The following is a 21,398-nucleotide window of genomic DNA, read 5'->3' on the forward strand; positions in this document are numbered from 1 at the left end:
TGTTACGCTTTCACGCCTAAACCACTGAACTAATTTTGATGAAATTTGGCATAGAGATAGTTTGAATTCCGGGAACGGACATAGGATAGTTTTTATCCCGGTTTTTGAAACAGGGACGCGCGCGATAAAGTTTTTCTGTGACAGACAAAATTCCACGCGGGCGAAGCCGCGGGCGGTAAGCTAGTGAATTGATAAAATTGCCACAAGCTAGTCTTTCTCTTTTTAATCTAAACTGTTTAATTGGTTTTGCCGTTCGTTAAAATAGTTAATTTTTCATTTAATTGAATCACCAAGTTGTTATAATTAAGTAAATAAAAATTATTTTACGTCGCGTTAAGTAAGACCCGTGTCTTACTATTTTAAAATTATTTTCTATTAGGTCTTTGATTAAATCTCAGAAAACCGTTTAAAAATGCCTACTTTTAACTCAAATTCGAATATTAAAACTTGTTACTGGCCAACAACGATGAAAGTTTATTAATCGCTCCATAGAGTTTTTATCGGCATAATTAAAAAGTCTAAACGTCAGTCTGCGTTTAAAAAGTAGTATTAATTGAAATGATTGCCAGCATTACGGGGAATCGGCGATAAAGTGCATAGACAAGCTTTTGCCGCGACCGACGCACACAGGTGAAATTTGCTCAAAAGTTGGCCAAAATTACGTTAAGTGTGTTTATGCCTATATATTGCTGTAGTCTGTCTAAAATAATAGTTTAAAGGTGATTTAAAAAGAAAAAGTAACAAATGTTTTCATTGATGTATTTAGTCTTACTAATAATTTGTTAAAAATTTGATAAATTTTTAAAAATACAATTACGATGCAGAAGTTATTTTTGGTTCTTTTAAAAGTTTTATTACATCTTAAGGATAGGGAATACTAATGGAATGCTATTCTGGGAACTGCCTGAAAACATATTATGAGTATTTTTAAAATTCATAAAAATTGTCAGTTTTGCAATATTTTGTTTAGGTGACGCAGTTTGACGCAGCTAATTTTGGTGTCATATGAAAGCCATAGATATGTTCTTTCGAAATATGTAAAAGAAACGGGTTGATCGCGCTTGATCATGAACTTTTTCACTGTTTAAAAAAAATAAACTCTTAAAATATAGACTTCTATTCAAACCTATATATCTATAACATAGTAAGTAATGTAGACTGTTTAGTAATACAGAAATAATAAACTAACCTGGAAGTATAGAATCCATATGTTTTATACCAAATATCAACTAAATAAAAGTTAAAAGTTGTTGTTAAACAAGAGCTAAAAATTATAAAAATTACTCAACAAGAAAAACTGTTTAAATCAAATGTTGTGGGTATCTGGATAAAAAGTGTTAAACTTTTTAAATATCATTTATAGATGGCGCCATATGTCTTGTTCCTATATTAGGTTACTAATTTAGAATCGGAGTAACTTTGCTTTTTTTAATTTTGGCCACAAATTACGTACATTTCACCTGTGTGCGACGTCGGCGGGCATCATATTTGCAAATGTCAAAACTGTCGCAAACACCCGGAGTGCTTATCAACACAATACACCGCCATTAATTTTTACAATTTGCATGGCGCATCGACGCGACACCTGATTGATACAGCGTTGTCAATCTCGCTAATGTCCTGTAAAAGCCCTGAATATTTATGAATTGCACGTTTTACAATTAAAACGACCGAAAGCGCTTTTTAATTCGGATAGACGACAAACGTCAGAATGTGAAATCTCTTTTTCGCTGCAGTCGTGTCCGTCTGTTCAATCATTCACGTCATTTATCATTTTTGGCCGAAATGAAACGGGCCCGTCAAACTAGATAGATACGTTAAAAGGAAAAACGCGCGTAGGAGCTTTCGGAGCGTCTTTTTGTTTGGCGCAGGAGCGGAGTGGCAGAGACGGCGTGGAGTTTCGACAGCTCTGGAATCCGCGGCCTTTCCAAATCGGCCGGTTATTACGGCTTCCCGCCAATCCGCTCCGGACGACCTCATGTTTGAGCAGTTTGACAGCTCGCCGACGTGACTCTACTTCCCGACGGCAAAATGCAGTATTATGCCTTTTTTATTCGTCCACTTGTCTTTCATCACTTCTTTTGTGATTGAGCCCTGAATTTGTGACGACGCATTGTCGAGCGGATTGGATCAGTTTTGTTACTTTATTAGTTGGCAAATTTTAGACTATTGACTTTGACGGTTGTCGTGCATTGTCCGCTCGTGGACGCTTTTTTCCTTTGACCGTTTCCGTAAGTTGGTAGCCCTGCTCGTCCAAAGAAACAAGGAATAATAAACGCGTGCCCAAACAAAAATGGCTGAATATTTTAATGAATGTCTGCTATACAGAAGGGTGTTTAAGCAGCGTGGGCTAAGGATGACCGCACTGCGAAAGCGATGATAATGGAAGCTAGACGACATACTCTTGCAAACTCTTTAATAATAATCATGTAACTTGTGGCAAAAACAAAACGTCTAAACCTTTGTCTATAGGTGCAGATTAAAAAATTAAAAGCATTCCATTTTCAGCGTGAATGTCTTTGCCTGAAAAGAAAACTAAAGTCGAAGGCGGTACACTTATACCACAAGTCGTCGTCGCCTCGAACCGATATCGCTCCGGCTGGAACTCGAACGCAATCTCGGAGGAATATCATACGAAATGAACATAAATCGACGGAAAAAAGAGGAGCGTGTGCGGGCAAGTTATTGCGGACGGTTTTAATCTCTCCTCTATGAAGATTGGGGCCTCTGGAAAGTTCTATTCATTCTGTATCGCGTCCTTTGATACGTATACGACGATGCATTTAAAATTAGCGTTCGATATTTGATGTTTGCGTTTAGAAAAGCTATTTGTGTTGAGTGCCTTAATAGGATTCCTGTTCAGAGGTTTTCTTTGCAGTGCATCGCAAACTAATTTTAATTGAATTTTTTGGTGCTTGTAGACGTTCTGTTGTCTAGTTTTAGTTATTATCTTGCTGTGTACCTACTTGCATCGAATAAATATTTTTCTTTCTTTCTTTCTTTCTTTCTTTCTTTCTTTTAAGTTTCGACGACAAAGAGTTTTTCGTTTTAAAATTTTTATTGACTTTTTCGTATTCTGTAACGTACTTTATTCCTTTCTCTACAAAACAGATCTATCAATGTCTATGTCTTAAGCTGACAAAAATGACATAGAGAAAGAAATTCGTTTCAGTAAAAGCTCTATGGCCTGAACAATACCTATCTTCCATGCCACCATTCTTTTACTACAAACTGAAGCTAAAACTAGGAACTAAAAGCACTGCAATCGAAGTGGCTGATAAACCCCCGGAGACATCAGGGGAATTTATTGCACCTTCGCGCCATTTGCATTTCAAGGCATCTACCGCGAAAAGAATGTAATGTATGGAAAAATATTATCTGAGGCGGATGACGCGGAAAGCTTTTTGCAGTTTGAGTGCGCGTGTGGTTCAAGAAAACAGTAATAGATGGCGTTAGTGGAACTTTTTAAATCACAGACTATATTAATGCAAAATGATAGGTCGGTACAACATGAAGTGCTCTCTGTGGCCGTAATCCCACACGACGCCATAAGAAAAAAAAGAAGAAGAATGTATCCTATAAATTCAAAAATCTAATCTGGTCAACTATGTCCTTTCGAATCGCATTTTCACTCTCACTTACGTAATTGTATTTCGAGATCTAATAAACTCACAAGGCCTCCCGAACCCAAAAGTTAAATAGCCTTCAGTCCACTGTTTCCCCATTTATCCCATCATCGGGAATCTCTTCCCCAAAATAAAGAGGGTAGGGTCCGAATCGTCACACGTCGCGGACTCCAAAAAGGTAGTAATTAAACTAAAAATGCGGTTCGGGCCTTCAATAAAAACCTGCGAGTGTGACGGCCGAAACATAATTGTCCATAGTAATGATTGTAGGTAATTGGAGGTCACCCTTTAACCCTAGCGAGAAGACGCCCTAAGGGTGAAAGCTTAGTGGCTGGCTGTAGCGGAATTCGTTGCCAAACGTAGATTAGACAACCTAGACTACCTGTTAAATCAAATCAAAAATATTTATTCAACTTTGTTATTTATTTTGGCACTTATAAACTTTACACTTTACATGTCTCCTTAACTTTTGAGCCTTACTAGCGCTTCTAGACAAGTATATTATTATGGCAAGTGCTGAGAAGAAACGCCGGATCAAACTTCCTTGCAATGAGTCCGCCAAAACAGAATAGAAAGCCTTCTTAATCCTTATACTAAGAAGCATTGTATGCTCATAGATTCCAAGTCTAGCTTTAATAGTTTTCTTTAACAAATTATATGCGTCTATGAAACATAAATACTTATACTTAGCTAATTAAAACCCTTACAATGTTGTTGTATCGTTGAAAGAATCGTTATTGAGACTTGTTGTTCTGGGTCGTATACTTTTAGTGCTAAAGATAATGTTTTTCATCTATAAACCGAGCGTGTGTAAAACACATAACGCGTTACTTTCTTGGCATGCAGATATCTATTGTTAGTTTATACTCCTTCGGCCGATGAAGACATTTTATGGACGTTTTATTTTCTAGTAAGTAGTAAAACATATAAAGGTTATCTTTACAGTTTGCGTCATGGCATTGTTCAAAAGAAATGGCTTGAAAAATTAAATAAGTGTTCATTGTACTCCTTTAAACTTGAAATGTACCCAAAGTAAAAAAAAAACTAAACCCGCTAGTTCTTATAAAGCTGTGGCCGAAAACTTAACTTGGTCCCAAAATCCGCTTCTCTTATGCAACATATCGCACCCCCAGTGGTCAGGGCTCCCGAATTAAGACAATAAAGGGTGGGTACACTCGCCCGCACTTCGTTTTGGCTAATACTTTTTACGGCGCGGACTGTACTATTAGGACACGGTCTGGTTCCGTGTTTACACTGAAATTACTCGCGATTATTGGACGCAATTAGTGTTGGATTGGACATTGGACTGTAAAAGTTAAGGACTTCAAATGGGGTGGTGTTTAAGTGCCCTTTTGAGTGACGTAGCAACTACAAAACGTTTTGACAGAATCTGGCTCAATTAGGTAGGCACATTTTAAGTACATTTTATTAAATCACCTGACAAATAAATAATACAACCTTGGCTGATTCATTTGACGCTAGTAAGGCAGTAAAAAACTTACGTGGCATTTCTAGAATCACAATTAATTACAGTAATAACAATATATTTTTAAATAACCGCTGATACTGAGTATAGCAATAATAATAAACTTTACAGCGCTATTCAGGGATCAAAATTTAATGAATAGATAATTTTGATTTATGACAATATTTTCCGTCTTTCATGTCAAATATTCAAGGCCTCGTCAAACCGACAATATTTGCTGTAGCATCATTGTATCACTGATGTGTACAAAAGATATCGGTGTCAAGGAACAAAACGCTGCCGAGATATATTGGGCTTTACGCTCCGGCAATAACAATCAAATCTAATTAACAAGATGACTAATTAGTGTTTTTTAATAATTGGTAGGTATACACTTCAGCGCTCGGGCTTAAGAGTCATAGTTGTTTGGCTGAACACGCTGGCGGAAACGTCCTCTACGTGAAAATCAAAGATCATCTGTCATTAGCGTGACGTCATGGAGCAAAAAACGCTATAAAATAGACTACATTCTCATTAATCTTATTCGTCTGGAGCAACCAATAAAATTATATCATCGAAATAAATGAACATCAGTCTCACGATACACTGAGCTTGGGAAACCGAATGTTTTTATAGTATTTATAGTATTTTGTCAGCCAAAAGGCAGTGCTAAAACCAAAAGAACAAACACTATTCCTTAAAATAATAGACATTTACGTATTAAAATGTACATTTCAAACTGATAATAAGCTTTTGTCAAATCAATACGTAAAGAAAAAACTTCAATCGCACCTGAATCGTAGCTACATCTCTAAAAGATGACGAATCCCGCGTTAGTTGATAAAAGCTCATAGATATAGATCAAAACCTCGGTATTACAATAGCAAATGATCTTAAACTGGCGAGTTTAATAAAGTACTTCAATCTAGGCCATGAAGCGCTATTGACGGGTATAATACTAGATGGACAACCATCGGCGGGGCCGCTTCCGTCGCATCCATCTTGCGATACCATCTTCACGCGCGGGCGCATCACACCTGCACAATTGATATCTTCCGAAGGCCGGCAAATAATACCTCTCGTAGGGCTGCCAGAGGTTTTGCAATAAAGCAAATTGCTCACAGAGAAGAATGGAACGAAGTTTATTGTATGATGTTACAACACTGTTTGCTCTAAATGCAAGATAGCACACAGTGTGAAAAAAAAATGCAAAGATATAAACCAAAATAAATAATCATTGAAGAAGAAGCTATAAAAAAGTAACTAAAACTTTTTAAATATAGACAAATCTGTCAATCTATGCCTTCTCTGAAATCATAGGAGTAAAATTTTCTGAAATTAATCATGTTTACGATAAAACTCTTGCAAGTGACTAAAGAATAAGTTTAACCAATCGAATGTCCGGTCCGTATTTTTTGCTACCGTGCAATGTATATTTTTATGTTCCCTAAATAAACTGTTCATCGCCTATTAAACTTTTTCAACACGCATGATTCACGAATTCGAAAAACATTACCTACCTACTTTAGCCTAACGATTTTTGAAGAATTTTCCTGGCCGCGCACAAAAAAATAAAAAACGCGTTTCCTCCGAACAGGTGTCAGCCCTAACAACTACACATCCTCTATTACAACGGCGCAAGGTCGAGTATGGAATGACGTGTGATCTTGAAATCGTTTCTTTATGTATTTTATGAATAGATCGTCAATTGTCGAACGGAAACGTGAACCTCAAATTACTGTTTTTGTTCTGTCCCATTAGCGAATACTGATATCAGTCGGTTTGTCTGTGTCGCAGTCAGTTTAAAACAGCCCAAATCACTTAGGTTAGTAAAACTGGATTTGGATGTTTTATGAGTTGTTTTATTATTGAAATGTTTGCTATTCTTGTCTGAACATTCAATGAAAAATCTCAGTTTATTTTGCCTCAATTTTCGTCTTAAGGCCGGGTAGCAGAGAAAATGGCGAAAATGAGGTTTTCATTTTTCATTTTTGAGGTACTAAACAGTAAAATTAAAGGCTAAGATTTTTATTGGGCATAGTTGAGGATATTTTCTAGGGCTATTAACGGATGGAAACACGATTTGATGAAGTTGACTCGATAGAATAAATTCCCAAAGTTACCTCTATTCGTTTTCTATTTATGGTTTTATTTTTAAAATAAGCGATTTGAGATTCTAAATCTTTTACTAAACTAAAGTTCAGAAATAACTTGAGGGCTTTTAACGGATGAAATTTTTATATTGCGTCTTATTTAGTTACTATGTTAAAAAATGTGGAAAAAATCGTCCATGACGGCTTGGACAATCTCAATCAGTCGCGCGGTGGCGCTTACGGAGGACGGACGCGTGTCAGTTTTTTGGCCGTGACAGTTCGCGATTTGACAATATTTTTGACAATGATGACTTTGATGAGTCACAGTATAATAATATCAGTGTTACTGGAGAAAGCTTAAATTTTTGATAATTAAGAATTATCAATTTTGTCTACCTATTGAAATTTAAATCGTTCGCATCCTTTTAAACGAAGACTCTACTCATGATACATAGTACATTCCTCAAATATGAGACAAAACCAATGAGTTAAAATTACATTTTAATAGTACCTACATACAATCGTCTTACACTCTTTAGAAGAGCACACTGACACAAATAAATAATAAAAAATACTGTCTAAGGTCTGTAGCTAAAGGTCTAAGCTGTAAGATAGAAGAATCTTCTAGCCAAAAAGATGGCAGATGCAGCAGATGTCAACGGATTTAAAACTGGAGTTCATGTGACTCCTTGTAGATTTGAGTGTCTAGAGCGTCCCTTCCTCCACCATGCGTAAGAATTTTCACAAAAATACTGTCTAAGGTCTGTAGCTAAAGGTCTACGCTGCAAGATGGAAGAATCTTCTAACCAAAAAGATGGCAGATGCAGCAGATGTCAACGGATTTAAAACTGGAGTTGATGTGACTCCTTGTAGACTTGAGTGTCTAGAGCGTCCCTTCCTCCACCATGCGTAAGAATGTTTCAAAAATACTGTCTAAGGTCTGTAGCTAAAGGTCTAAGCTGCAAGATAGAAGAAGCTTCTAGCCAAAAAGATGGCAGATGCAGCAGATGTCAACGGATTTAAAACTGGAGTTCATGTGACTCCTTGTAGATTTGAGTGTCTAGAGCGTCCCTTCCTCCACCATGCGTAAGAATTTTCACAAAAATACTGTCTAAGGTCTGTAGCTAAAGGTCTACGCTGCAAGATGGAAGAATCTTCTAACCAAAAAGATGGCAGATGCAGCAGATGTCAACGGATTTAAAACTGGAGTTGATGTGACTCCTTGTAGACTTGAGTGTCTAGAGCGTCCCTTCCTCCACCATGCGTAAGAATGTTTCAAAAATACTGTCTAAGGTCTGTAGCTAAAGGTCTAAGCTGCAAGATAGAAGAAGCTTCTAGCCAAAAAGATGGCAGATGCAGCATATATCAACGGATTTAAGACTGTCATCCTCTCATTGTTATCTGTAATGTAAATTATTTTTAAAATGTATTTAAAAAATAAAATGTTCGTTTTATTATTTCAAAAATCTGACCTCTCAACTCAACTACACTACACAAACACCTTTGTTCGCAACTGTACTGACGAAACCTCGATATTATACCGTTCATTTAAGATGGCAAGCCTTATGTATGAAACGGTCGCTTTTTTGTAACCTTTATAATTTGGTCGGCTTATAGAAGAATTCCTGATATTTTTTTGCAGTTCGATAACTTTCTTATAAGTCGTAATATAAAGCTGAAATTAACAGGATAGCTTATTCAAGGAACATTTTAATTTGTCCATTGTATGCCATGTTCCCTTGTTATAAGGGAATCGCGTATTCGGCCACGAAAGTAAGACTGTTAAAATAAATTAGATTTCTTGAAATCTCTCTTTTGCGCAAAGCCACATCATTTATATTTACTGTGGCTATAAAGGTGTACCAGGGGTACATGCTACACCTTTTTATTCGATTGTAAGAGTACTGGTTTACTCACAAATCCGTTTTATCTGATTTTCGAAATCTTTTAATTACACTGGTGTTTATCATTCAAAGCAATGACTAATGTTTGAACTAATTTGGACATATCAAGGTCTGTCATTGGTATTTTTTTCAAACTTCTGCGTTGAGCCATTTACGAAATCTGGGACATCACAAAACATTACCCCAGCAAAATTCTAAATAACTTGAGAACCGGAACACGAACAAATTTTACTATTCGTGGACAAATTACTACGCAACAAGAGTATAGATCCATGTATTTGGTTCCGGGATAGAACGACTTTCAAAAAAAAAATTTGCCAGGGTAATGTTTGAAACGTTACCCCAGCAAAATCTGTTTTTTCCTAATAACTTTAAAACTATAATTTGAACGAATTTTGCTATTAGTGGACAAATTTCTGCTCACGATGGACTAATTATCTGCTATACTCTCGACTCTCTAAAGCACAACATTTATAAAAATTTTGCAACATTTAAAAACCGTGTGTGATGCTCATTGCTCATAGTGATTTTCGATACAGAGCCCCGTACATACGTTATACATAAATTATGGAAAGAAAACACCCAGACCAATACAAACAAATATGTATGCAATTTTAGTATGACATTTTTATTTATTAATAAACAAAAAGACTGAACAAAATTGATGCGTGTATCTACTGATTAATGTAATTAACCATCTCGCAAAGTTTCGTGAATTGCAACAACTATAATTTATTATCCAAGCTCTAAATAATCGCTACTACGAGTAACTGATCATCAAATGTTTTTCCAATCGCTCAAGCTCCCGAGGATCTACCGATAGGTCGGGTGACGTAATCTTGAAATTCTTTTAGCCGGCGCGGTACTTCCGGAAGGTCGGGTGACGCCACGCCTCTTTGAACCGTGTTTACTTTGGCAGTTATATTCTATATTTCTTCGATTCTAAAATATATTCCCAAAATTTTTGAAAGTTGTTTTAATTTGTATCACTTGGATATGATTTGTATTAGAAAGTGCTGTGAGTGTGACGCTTGAACGGAAGGAAGTCAACCTAACCTAACCAACTGCGTATTTCTAAACTGCGTATTTCTATACTGTGTAGCCGCGAGAGCTCTTTGGCGCGCTGTCTTCGGCGAAGTATTGCGCGCGCAGATTTTGACAGCGCGAAATACCTACTTTAGCAGAAATACCAAGCCTTAAAATGTACACTAAACTTAGCTTCACGCCTCCATGTTAAATTAAGAATATCAAATTATTTTACATCCATAATTCGAGTTGACAGTTTAAAGAAAAGCAATTATTTGCAGATCGTTCGTGTTCAAGGAATTGTTATCGTAGATAGAAATTAACGAAATAATTCCATTGTAAACTAATCAGTGCTATCTCAATACCGCAGTGTATGATGGAAATATATTCAGTAAATACTTTTCTTGTTGCTATATTTATTAATCGACTTGTATTTGCTTAAGCGTCAAAATTTTCAGACATTCTCGTGGCTAATTAACTTGATATATTCATAACTACTAGATAATACTAAATAATAGTTATCTAGCTAACCTACAATCAAGTCTTGACTAAACTCAAACAATGATAAAAATGTCAGAGGTGGATTCAGTTGGACATATTTCCATGGTAAGGATCCAACCCACAACTACACTCATTATTGGGTTTGAAAATGAGTCTTCTTCCTCTAATTTCAGTATGTCTATACACTGACGCATTTTATTATTAGTCGCCATTTTAAACATAATTTATCCTTATGTTTATTGCATTAAAGTCGAAAATCTGGGAATTCTAGAGCTGATACCTACTTAAGTAAATCTTTTTAGCTTTTATAATTGGTTTTCCCATTATTATCAGAATTATAATTAGGGTGATTAGACATTTTAATTAACTTATAATCTGAGATTTCAGCGAACAAAAATTACGCTTAACTGTAAGGTAATTTGTTATTTCCGCGATATTTATTATTATTTCACACGGTATGATGTTTGCCGGTCACACGTGTGTCAAGATTTGCCAACATTTTTGTACAAATGTTTTTCGGAAAGTTTTAGTTTGCATTTTCAACTTCCCATAACGCATTCCGGAAATATTTTGGAAGAGCTTTTGCAAAGACAAAACACGTGACAGAACTGAACGATTCAACAGATTCTCACTTAGTTACACAAAAGCTTTTGTGCATCTTCGCAAACAGAATAATACAGGTCCAGCATAAAACTAAAAATCCAATAAAGCTCCTCGCTCTACCACATAAGATTCTGCAGATAGAAGCGGTAGTTGAAGACAAAACAAAATCGCAAATTGCACTGATCGCGCAGATAAATTGAAGACAAAACACAATCGTAAAACGTGACGAATAACTTGTGCCTTCTGCATAGAGTAATAGAACGCCACGTTCTCCAAATAAACAACTTGCGCCCTTCTGTCAAATATAACAAAGCTTCTTTTCGGCCACAGATCGGACAGCTAGTAGAAGACAAAACACAATCGCAAAAGTTACGAATAACTTGTACCTTTCTGCTTGAAAAGAAACCCTCGATCTCCAGATAAACAACTTGCGCCCTTCTGTCAAATAAAACAAAGCTCCTTTTCGCCCACAGATCGGACAGCTAGTAGAAGACAAAACACAATCTTAAAACGTGACGAATAACTTGTGCCTTTCTGATTGAAAAGAAACCCTCGATCTCCAGATAAACAACTTGCGCCCTTCTGCCAAAGCCAATAACCCTCATTTTCGCCCACAGATCTCGCACCTAGTAAAAGACAAAACACAATCGCAAAACGTTACGAATAACTTGTGCCTTTCTGCTTGAAAAGAAACCCTCGATCTCCAGATAAACAACTTGCGCCCTTCTGCCAAAGCCAATAACCCTCATTTTCGCCCACAGATCTCGCACCTAGTAAAAGACAAAACACAATCTTAAAACGCCACGAATAACTTGTGCCTTTCGGCTTGAAAAGAATCTCCAGATAAACAATTTGCGCCCTTCTGCCAGAGACAATAACGCTCAATTTCGTCCACAGATCGCGCAGTTAGTGGAAGACGTGCGCCGCCTGCAAGCGTCGCTGGCGGCGCTTCAGGACGCGCACGCGCAGCAGCTGGCGCGGCTGGAGGAGCGGTTGGACGAGAAGAAACAGCACATCGCGCGGCTGGAAGCGCGCATCGACGCGCAGCGCGACTACGACGACATCAAGCGAGAGATCAGGTGAGTATTGGACTGGCTGATCTATTTGCACTGCACCATCTATAACCATCACTGTTGGACAAAGGATTTTCACAATGACTGGGCCTGGACTGACCGAATTTAGGCTGTTCCAGCAGCCTTTATTAGGTCGTCGATCCCCTGAGTGGCAGGGAGGCCTGGATAAAGGCCTTTCCCAAGGATTTCTGTAACGACTGGCGCTTTCCAACCTCCACCTTCAACGTCTTAGTTCATCAAGCGGTTCAGCGCATCTTCGTTGCGTGGTCGCCTCTCGAGCTCTGTCCCAACATCCATCTATTCTTCTATTCTACGCTTAGTTAGGTATACCACTTTGATTAGGCCATCAAAGAATGTAGAAATGGCTACAGAGAAAGAAGGAACTACATAGAAGCTTGATGTATCATCATATCCTAAATACACGCACACAACACACATTATTTGCCTCGACACAATGAAAAATCCTTCGGAACTATTAGATAACCCTCCAATCTCCTAAAGATTATTTCATAAGCACTTGTTCTTGCAACTGTCAAAAACGGATTTTAAAAAAATGCTCACGTTTAATTACTGACATGTAACTAATCGTGCTAAGACAATATTAGTAGAAAACGAGCAGTAATCAACATCTAAGCATAGAGAACTTTCTTCGCCCCTGTAGTCTGCCAACAATAGCGTTTGCGTTGATAACGCGCTTATCGTGCGCGCACGCAGCGAAAGCGACGCGTGTTTGTATGGCAGCCTTCCGAGGTATTGTTTTGATACATGACTCAGTAGTTCAGGGTATAGTTTCTACAATTTCTACACGTTCAGGATTTTTAAGAAAAACTTTCAGACAAAATTTTACAGAAAAAAGGAAATCTGATTGAAACCACTAACAATAATTAATTTTGACATATTATGTTGGGGCGTAGTGTGCCTTAGACGGGCCCCGTGTCATCTTGGGGGGACTAAAGTTAAAGGTCAAGATCAAGGAAGCCCTATTCATTCAAAAAGGCACTGTGGGCCAGAAGCCTCGTATCGTTGATAAGGCAGATATGGCGGAAGCTACGCAAACCTTCTATTCTAGATCATTATGCTTAAATAAAATTGTTTTTGATTCTAACTCAGCCTAACCTCGACAGCTATTTGCTAAATGAGTATCTCTGTGCGTATTTATTAGAGTCACTGCCCCTCTATCCAAACACTGACACAATAAAAGTAATCAAAAGATCCAGCAATGAATCACAAACGCAGCGGCGCTTGTTGACAAGTGCGTTTGCTTTGGTTTCCTCACACTAAGGGCACGCTGACACGAGAAGCTAGAGATAGTCAGTTCAGAGCTGGTAAAGACATTGCAGCTTGAATATGACAGATGGTAAAGAACTAGCCTTTGTCCATGACTTCGTCCGCTAAAATTTCAATAAAAGTAGCCTTACTAATTAGTCTATGTCTAGTTAGACAACAACATTACAATTACAAAGTTGCATTAAAATCCGTCCCATATTTTAACGAACTTCCACATAACAGACCCATCTTCAAAGAGAGAGTGTGCTTAAAAGAATTGACTCAGAACTTGGCAGCAACTTGACGCTTAACAACAGTAGATAGAAAGCCAAGTCACTTCTTTAATGCAGAACAAGAGATTTGAATGAGGTAAGTATCTGACTGCAATCGCACCTGATGTTAAGTGAGATGCAGTCATTCGTTTGGCCCCATAAGTGCCTATTCACTCTCACCTTGAAGAAGCAGATAGTGTAGTCACTGCTGAATGCACAATGTCGCCAGTGTGCCCCCGCCCTAGCCAGGCCTCGGCCACATTCAAGGCTTGCCCAACCGCAAACAATGTAATCTCGGAGGTGAACGACCTGATAGTGATAATGTTATCAGCACGTAAGCTTAGTGTGTTCTTACAGTCAGCAGGATTGACGAGTAGGAAGCATTTTCTTTACTCTACATTATGTATTGACAAACATTACTATGAGGTCTCACAGTGCGCGTGGACGCACAGAGAGACACACGAACCAATCACAGAGCTCTATTGAACGCTGTGCGTTCGATTTGCTGCTTTACTTAAGCAAGCATCATTTGTGAATACGGGCGTTAGTTTTTTGTTTTTAAAGCGAAAAGTGACTCTATTTTCTTTAAACAGATGAAATTAGCTGTCTTCTGAAGAACATTACGTTTTTTAACAGATGTAGAGTTCTTGTAGTCATGTTATAACTTAATTGCATAGTTCAAAGAACGCTTAGACAATGCCCTGACATAATATTTATGTGTTCTCCAAACAGTACCAAGGACTTGTCCAAAAGGACGTCTCAATCGGCCGCGCACTCGCACATAAAACTTAAGAAAATACAACTCAAAAGGACGAAAAGGATGTGGCGGCAAACACAACACGTTTAATTGACTCAAAAACTGATGCAAGCTGTGAAAACAGGCGGTGCGGCTTTTATCTGTTAAGTACCTCGTCAACGACAATCCATGAAAAGACAATCAATCTCGGAATAAATAGAGATTTAAAATCACTAAAAGGACACGGAAATTATGTAGTTTTTCAATCGGCCTCAAAAGCAATTTATCGATTCCCAAAAATTCTCGATGACGTATTAATTTCACATAAAACCCTTCCCGAACGCTTTGGGGGTCCGTAATTTTTTTTCTACGCTTTTTTTGCGGCGGTACACTTATGTCACTCCCACACCGCACTCGCGTCTACACGCTAAACGATTCGAGATACGGAATTTAGCATCCACCCCCGAGTTTGGACAATCTATTGATACAGAATCGCTCCCTGAGAACGTTTAGCTTTTTTTATTTTTCTTTTTTTATTTCCTGCCAGTGGGAAATATAAATACGTTTATCGGGGGAGACTTTTTGCCGGAATTAAAAGATAAAAATTTATCGGCTTGGGAACGAAACTAAAGATTGTGAATGGTGTTGATTATTTAATTATTTATTTGAATTGATAAGAAATCGAATAGTTTGACGATTTCAGCTTTCTTTATAGAGTCAGGTGGAGATTAATTTTAGTCGTAAGTGTCGTAACAATAATGGCCTAGATTTCCAGTAAATTGGATTATCAGAGGCTTCAGGATGATGCATCTATTGTTGCGCAAGGAAGTTGACTGATCTCCCCTTATCGCTGATTACCAAACTTCGGGCAAAGACTTATAACTGTGGGAAACTATATCGGAGGCTAATATAGGGTTTCGTAAGGATACTCAGAATGAAATGACTCTATCAAGGTGGACCGACGACGTCATAAAGGCAAGAGGCGCTAGATGCAGGCCGCTACCAACCGGCCTTAGTGGAAATCATTGGGGGAGGCTTGTGTTCAGCAGTGGACGTCCTGTGGCTGAATGATGATGATGAGATGAGTCTATCAAAGTCGCATGATTTTGTTATACAAACTTTGTCAGTCTATAACTTCTATACCCCATTGATTTCGACATGCTTTCGGTGAGGTAAAATGTACTCTATAATGAAACTACTGATACCCATTTAATCCTAATCGATTCTGTTTTTTAGGGACTATCTCTTTTTTATTTTATTTTAAATTAAATTAGATCCTCCTAGACTGCATTTCACTTAACACCAAAATACCTGCCTGGGTATACATAAAAAAGATACCTACCTACTTATTTAATTTTTAACAATAATTCCTGAAATATTTGTAAGTATCATGATGATAGGAATAAATCCTCGAACAACGCCGCGTGTCTTCACTACAACAAATCTATACCTAAATAGACAAAGCCAACCATTTCTCCTAATAGAGACATCAATGAGCGTGCTAAATATAACAATGACAACACGCTGTCCATAGTTTAATGTGTTATTTTTCCCAAAATGGCGGCGCGTTTGAACTACTTCAAAGGGCGCGACATAAAGTAACGCCTGGGCAGCATAAACAACCCGTTGGGATGGCAGTTTATTATCGATCTATTGGTATATAACTATAGGTACGCTTAATTTAGTTACCCTTATGTCCATACTACAAGGTTCGAGACTATATTGATGACAAGGATGCGTGGTCAGTTCAGTCTGCACATATTTGATGTACTTGAATTTGGTTATTCTTACCGTTAGATAATTCCTGGTAATTAGGGATGACTGAGTTTGTTCCGGCGTTTCTTCTCAGCACTTGCCATATGTTTGTCTCGAAGCGCTGGTAGGGCCCAAAAGATAAGGAGACATGTAAAGTGCCCAGAGCTACCTTTTCTTTTTTATTATTGACTATATTTTGACGTTCATAAGTGCCACTTGTGGTCTAGACTGAATAAATATTTTTTAGTCAATGCCTGAGATATGGGAGCGGCACGCGAGGGTGTTTTTCAGATGTCAAACGAGACACAACAAGTATGACACTTGAGATATGCTTCAGATTTGTATGCTCTGTCACGTCGTAATGTCAAAGTCACTCCTCATCCCATGCTGCTTTTATAACTTACACCCGTATTCACAAACATCACTATGAGGTCTCACAGTGCGCGTGGACGCACAGGGTGACACACGAACCAATCACAGTGCTCTATTCAACGCTGTGCGTTCGATTTGGTGCTACACTTAAGCAAGCATCGTTTGTGAATACGGGTAGGTATTAGTCACTGATTGAGTTAAGCACTACACTTATAAATTAGTAACTATAGCGAATTGTAATAGAAAGACAATCTACTTACCAGTACTAACTGAACTAGTCTTGTCTATGCTCGGTAAATAACCGACAGATGAAGGTGACCGTTAATATTGTCGTTGAATTGAGTTTATGGCAAAAGCTCAGAATTAGGGATTGCAATTGCTGGATCCAGCATACAGCAATCCAGCTGGATCCAGCGCCTTTTTAAACATGCTGGATCCAGCATACATTGCTGGATCCAGCGATGCGGATCCGCAAACGTATAATTTTCTATTGCTTAGTTTCGAATTACCGCCATTTTCAAAACGGCGCGGTGACGTTGCCGTTCTGTTGTTTTGTGCGTTGAACGGCGCCTCTCCGAAGTTACTGGTTACGTTAGTGTGATTGAAAAATCCAAAAAAGTATGAAGAAGCCGTAAAAAAAACTGTCTATTTTCCTTTGCCAAAAAAAATGCGATGCGACAGGAGATGAAAACTTTGTATAAATTAAAATATTGTAGAGCCGGTGCAAGAAGATAAAGATATCATGGAGTTAGAAGAGAATGGTCTAAACGATGACGCAGAACTCGTGAAAATTACTTTAGAGCAAGAGCTTGAGATGGAACTTAAAAGAGAGAAGGAGAACTTTAACAAACAAAAGCCAAAGACAAGTGGTCAATTAGATTACGAAAAGGTACTGAAAAAAGAAATGAGCGTATATGAGGCAGAATGAGTGCGAGTGAACATTTATCTATGGTGTACCTATGACTATTTAATAATCCTAAAACCGACCAGTGTGGAGGCCGAAAGGGCATTCTCAGTTCATATGCTGTTCTGTGAGGTTGTCAGTGCAGAATATAGATAAAATTTGTTTCCTAAGGTCTTACTTCCAGAGGATTAAAAAAAAGACAATATGGTCTCTTGTCGTCAGATTTTAAACTGCCTAATTATCGCAGAAGATTATTTCGGATTCGTAACTTCTATTGATACCAAAAATTGATTGAAGACTAAATTACCGTCCTTTTCGTAGTTAATTTTATAAGAATTTGTAATGGTGCGTCCACACTGGGCGAAAGGGCTCCCGCGGCACGCTTGTCATCCTGCTCACCCTGCTCTTGAGTGAGTAGGATGTCGAGTTTGCTACGTGAGCCCGTTCGCCCAGTGTGGACGCACCATAAGACTGTTTGTCCTACTGATTAGACGTATTTCATAGATTATCGTAAAAATTACAATAGGTAAATATAAAAATGAATCGCAAAATGTGTTGGTAAGCGCAGACCTCAACAACGCCTGGACCAATTTTTTTTAAATGTTCGTTGAAGTCCAAGGATGGTTTTTACGGCGAGAAAAATTCGAACAATGTCTGGGAAAACCCTAAAAACAGCCCTTTTTTCACACGGGCGAAACCGTGGGCGAAAAGCTAGTTACTTAATAAAAAAAAGTCTTAAAAATGTCGTCTTTTTATTAACGTTCCACATTTTGCTGGATCCGCGCAGGATCCAGCTGGAATCAGGTCAATCCAGCAAGAATCCAGCTGGATTGAAAACGCCGCTGGATTGCAATCCCTACTCAGAATGTATTCGTAACTTTGTTATTTCATTGCTGTTATAAAAGTATCAATCGCGAAACAAAAAGTATCACATAAACGACTTACTCATATCGTTTTTGTATCACTGTCATTACAACATTCGAAGAATTAATCCGACATCAAAACTAGCAATTTCCTCGAAATCCTTCGACAATGAGTCAGATCGCCCCAATCCTGTCGTTGAGGTAACAACTAACAACCGACGAAATATTATCGGCCCACACGGCAGCCTGATAGAAAACAAGCGAACACAGTGGGGGTGAGGGTAGTAACACCTCGAGTCGGACGGGATAAGGCCAAGCAGAAGAAAAAGAAGAATATTAGCATCTTTTACTAGTTTAGCACATTTCTCTCTGCTATCTTTCTTCAGTTTCTGCTACAGGCTAAAAAAATATAGCCATAGGCAAAGAAAACATAGCCACAGACTAAGAAAACATGGCCACAGATTAAGAAAACATAGCCACAGATTAAGAAAACATAGCCACAGGCTAAGAAAACATAGCCGCAGACTAAGTTAACATAGCCACAGACTAAGAAAACATAGCCACATACTAAAAAAACATAGCCACAGACTAAAAAAACAGTCACAGACTAAGAAAGCATAGCCTCTGTGGCTTAACGAAAACTAGAAAACTTTTTAGTTTTCTTTTTACTCGACTGCACCAGAATTACCTATATTCAGAAAGACTGGGTTTCAATTAATGGTGCCTTGGTTTAAATTTTTTTATAGAATCATTATAGAGTAGTAGAGTTTAATTTTCATCTAATCTTGCCTTGGTTTCGCAACAATTTGTAGAGTAATTGTAAATCTGAGTTGTAGAATCTTCCCAACTGGGCCTTCTGAGCCCACGTCCGTTGCCCAGGCGTGCACAGTGGGAAAGATCCCGCCGTTTCAATTATTGCGGCGCGCACGCGACGGGCAACACTCGGCGGTTCCCATGATTTTTCCCTAAGACGCCACTAATCTGCGGGATTGCTTCTAAACAAACCTCGGGGTAATCCGATCAAATTGTATTGATACATTCGGGGAAAACTACACAAATGTAGTTAATATAGAGCTTAGATATATAACATTGTTAACATCAGCTCATAGGTCGATAATTCATTCTCTTTTGAGTTACCTACTTACTCTTAAACTCATAGATCGACAGCCCTTTATTAGATAAGTTAAAGAACAAAGAGGTTCCATCAAGATCTCAAGAATCAACAAATCGATGCGAAAATCGGCTTAACATCGAACCAATAAATCGGAGCGTCCCTACAAACGGTTGGCAGCACCTGTACAGTTTATAGCTTATTTATTCCTCCTAAAGTCCGGATTAAGTTATAGCCAGCCCCCGAGATTAAACATTAATGGGGGTAGATAGATTGATTTCTAGACGATACCGCCCAAAGCTACTCAAATCCGCGTACTGATTAATTTTCGAATTTGAATGTTCCCGAACGACGCTCTTGGCGGGAGTTTTATGTGACAATTCGAATTTGGAACAGAGATTTGAATTGATTAACTTTTTTTTTGTTTTGATAGAGTCGAATCTTAATTTGTAGTATGCCAGTACGAATTATTGTATAGGTTTGCGTTTGACAATTGAAAAGGAAAAAACAGATAAAACAGATGTTTTGTATGCTGTTCTTTGTTGGATCTGTCGTAATTATGTTAATATCTAAATTAAACATTCGCCTCTACTAATAGACAATGTACATCGTCCTTTACGTTAATCGCATAAAACAAACATTATTAAAATGCAGCCATTCGTTCGTAAATAGGCATGTTTACATACACCATGTGACAGTTTTACATTCTTTATTTGAATCTGTAAAAGTTTATCTTCAAACGAATTTCGAAAATGTTTGCTCTCGTAGTCAAAATTTAAAAAGGCAAATAGGGAATCAAGAGCCGCTTATCTTGTGTTTAATTAGCTTCTAAGCACACTGGATTTACATATTTCCCGAGAGCGTAAACACAGGACTCGCCCATATAATATAATGCCCGGAGCCACATATTTGCCTCCTATATTATATCAATACGCGGTCCTATCGCGGACACCTGTCTCCATTTGCTTAGGCGGTGTTTGAGTTACATTTAACGAAAGTTTAGCCCAACACTGTCACACACAAATTATCAACTAATTTACGTACGTTCTCCGGTTTTTTGACGCCATAAAAAGAATGCTCGCTCCTAAGCTTTTTACAATGTGTTGACACGCCGCATACAAATTTGAATAAGAATTCTGAAAAATCCGTTTCGGTTATTTGATTTTTTGAACGAAGAACGTTTTGAGATTGGAACGCGGGCGTTGGCGAGTGGCCGGGCGTACCGTATTGACCGATCGATCGGTCGCGATTGGTCAGCGCGCGGTGGGCGGGGCCTTATCGACGGCCGATGATTGTTGATAGATAATGCGTTCCGATTACTGGCGTTCGAAATTTCAAACTTCGAATGTCTTCGTGCAAGAAGTATCTTATCTTGACGATGTTTCGCATCTTGATGGACGGATACGAGTTGTTCTTTTGTTTTAAATTTTAAAATAACTGAATTCTATGCGGCCAGCATTCAAGTGGACAGCTATCTAACTAGTGAGCTTTTCTTAACACAATTTGAAACTGTTCCTATCATAGTTATGATTGAAATTCTAAATTCAAACCCCAAATATAGAGCTCATACATATTTCAGGAGTGGGCATCGAAAATGTTTAATTAGCGGCCCCCCTGAATCAAAGACATATTTCTGACATCGGGGGTGTTCGATATAATCATTACGAATTCCGTCGGAGGAGGAATTTGGGAAATTAATCGATTCCTCTTCAAAGGGAATACTTTTAAACTCCGAGTGCCTGTTGCGGGGCATCTGATATTATGCATATTTTACGGTGTTTTACGAATTATGTGGGCTCTGGGCTCCCTTACTCTTTGATGACTGTGT

General features: G+C 38.2%; 1 protein-coding gene across 1 annotated transcript in view; it reads left to right on the top strand.

The window, feature by feature from the left end:
* The first annotated feature begins 12,119 nt into the window (after positions 1–12,119).
* LOC135082550 (homeobox protein cut) overlaps positions 12,120–21,398 on the top strand; it is a 45,517-nt gene continuing 36,238 nt past the window's right edge. Inside the window, exon 1 of the mRNA XM_063977349.1 lies at positions 12,120–12,297. The gene's annotated coding sequence lies outside the window, so the exon portion shown is untranslated. The remainder of the gene's footprint in view (positions 12,298–21,398) is intronic.

Source organism: Ostrinia nubilalis, chromosome 21 (genome assembly GCF_963855985.1).
Source record: "Ostrinia nubilalis chromosome 21, ilOstNubi1.1, whole genome shotgun sequence".
In the NCBI taxonomy this organism is placed as follows: domain Eukaryota; kingdom Metazoa; phylum Arthropoda; class Insecta; order Lepidoptera; family Crambidae; genus Ostrinia; species Ostrinia nubilalis.